At 42.7% G+C, this 1845-nt stretch overlaps 1 non-coding gene across 1 annotated transcript; it reads right to left on the minus strand.

Annotated features, from left to right (window-relative positions):
- Positions 1–834: 834 nt before the first annotated feature.
- On the minus strand, positions 835–942 carry LOC130978405 (small nucleolar RNA R71). The gene has a single exon (XR_009086051.1). It is a non-coding gene; the product is annotated as a small nucleolar RNA R71 (small nucleolar RNA).
- Positions 943–1845: the final 903 nt, after the last annotated feature.

Consider the following 1845-nt stretch of genomic DNA (forward strand, 5'->3'; position numbering starts at 1 on the left):
CAATTCATGTACACTTCTAAAGGGAATCCTGTGAACAATGGGACAAATCAGAAGAAAGGAGTTCTTGATATTGATACTCTGAATGCCATATTGGCTCTGAGGTTAAGAACTATACTTGCAACACAACCATTTTAATAAATTTTTAATTCACCAGCTTCTGCTCTCCATCAATTTTTGGCGCCGTTGCCGGAGAGTTGCAATAGAGTGCTTATTTTATTAATTAGAATTTATTTATTTGCATTTTATTTAATTTTGCTACTATGAGCTGCGTGTTTCTTCCGTCAAATGACACGTTCACTTCCTGATCCGCGCTTGCTAATATTCGATCCTGAAATTGAAAGAACAATTTCACGAATAAGGCGAGAACAGCGTAGGTTAGTCCGTTCTGAGGGCGGATCTGAAAGTGAATCTGAGGAAGAAACCAGCCCCCGTTCTACTGATTCGGTTGTTTTACGTGCAAAAAACATGGCAGCTAGAAGAATTACCATTCAGGAGGAAGGAGCTCCTGATTTTACACTGCAACGGTTTCAAGCGCATCATCCAGCGGTAGCTACGGATTTTGAAATAAAGACCGCACTGCTAAATTTGATGCCGAAGTTTCATGGCCTACCTGCTCAAGAGCCTATCAAGCACTTGAGAGATTTTCAGGCAGCCTGTTCTACTGTCAGGCGTGATGGCGCTGATGAAACTTCAATTCGGCTGAAAGCTTTTCCGTTCTCTCTTGAGGGAAAAGCAAGAGAGTGGTACTACACTCAACCTCTAGCAAACGTATCTAACTGGGATACACTCAAAAAGGAGTTCCTGGAGAAATTCTTCCCATCTGAAGTTACTGATAAACTGAGGAAGGATATCTCTACAATTGTTCAGGATGACAGTGAGACTCTCTTTGAATACTAGGAGCGCTTCAATAATCTTCTGGAAGCATGCCCCCACCACATGATTGACAAGATTGTGCTGCTCAGCTATGTCACACAAGGTATGAGGCCCCAAGATAAGACCACATTGGAAAGTGCCAGCAATGGGTCTATGAAGAAGTACAAGACCACTGATGAAGCCTGGCAATTGATCAGTGATTTAGCTGATTCTACTCGAAACCACAGACAGAAGCAAGGCCGTTCAAGGGCCATTGCAGAAGTATCTTCTGGCATAGAGACTGCTGCTCTAAATCGAAGCATCTGTGAAATGACCAACCTGCTGAAGCAAATGCAGTTAAATCAACAAGCTCAGCAAACTCAACCGCAGCAAAACTAACAATTAGTCCCACAAAGAATTTGCGGAATTTGTGCTGATTACAGCCATTACACTGATGAATGTCCGCAGCTCCAACAAGAAGACAACATGGTGGCATCCACTCACAACTTCTATGATCGCCCCAACCAAGGGTACAATCAAAGTGGAAATAATAACCATGGATGGCAGAACAATTCAAACCAGAATTGGAGGGACAACAATAATAGGGGAGGCAGAGATAATCAGGGAAATTAGAGGTGGAATAATTACAACAACAGGCAGCAAAATCAACCTTATCGAGCACCTCACCTGAGGCAAAACCAAGGACCACCGAACAATCAGCAGCAACCCTCTCAAATTACTCATTCTTCTGTATCTTCTAATGAAGAATTGTTACAAGCTTTTGAGAAAAGACAACTGGCCATGGAAAATACCATTGTGAACAGTATTAATGCCAGTCTGAATGGTTTTACCTCTACTCTGCAAGCTTTTATGACACAACTTGGTTCAGCACAAAATTCCAGTAATCAACCTTCAAGCACCACTGGAATCCCCTCTCAACCATTACCCAATCCAAAGGGAGGCATTAATGCCATCACCCTGAGGTCCGGAACC

Source organism: Arachis stenosperma, chromosome 4, assembly GCF_014773155.1.
Source record: "Arachis stenosperma cultivar V10309 chromosome 4, arast.V10309.gnm1.PFL2, whole genome shotgun sequence".
Classification (NCBI taxonomy): domain Eukaryota; kingdom Viridiplantae; phylum Streptophyta; class Magnoliopsida; order Fabales; family Fabaceae; genus Arachis; species Arachis stenosperma.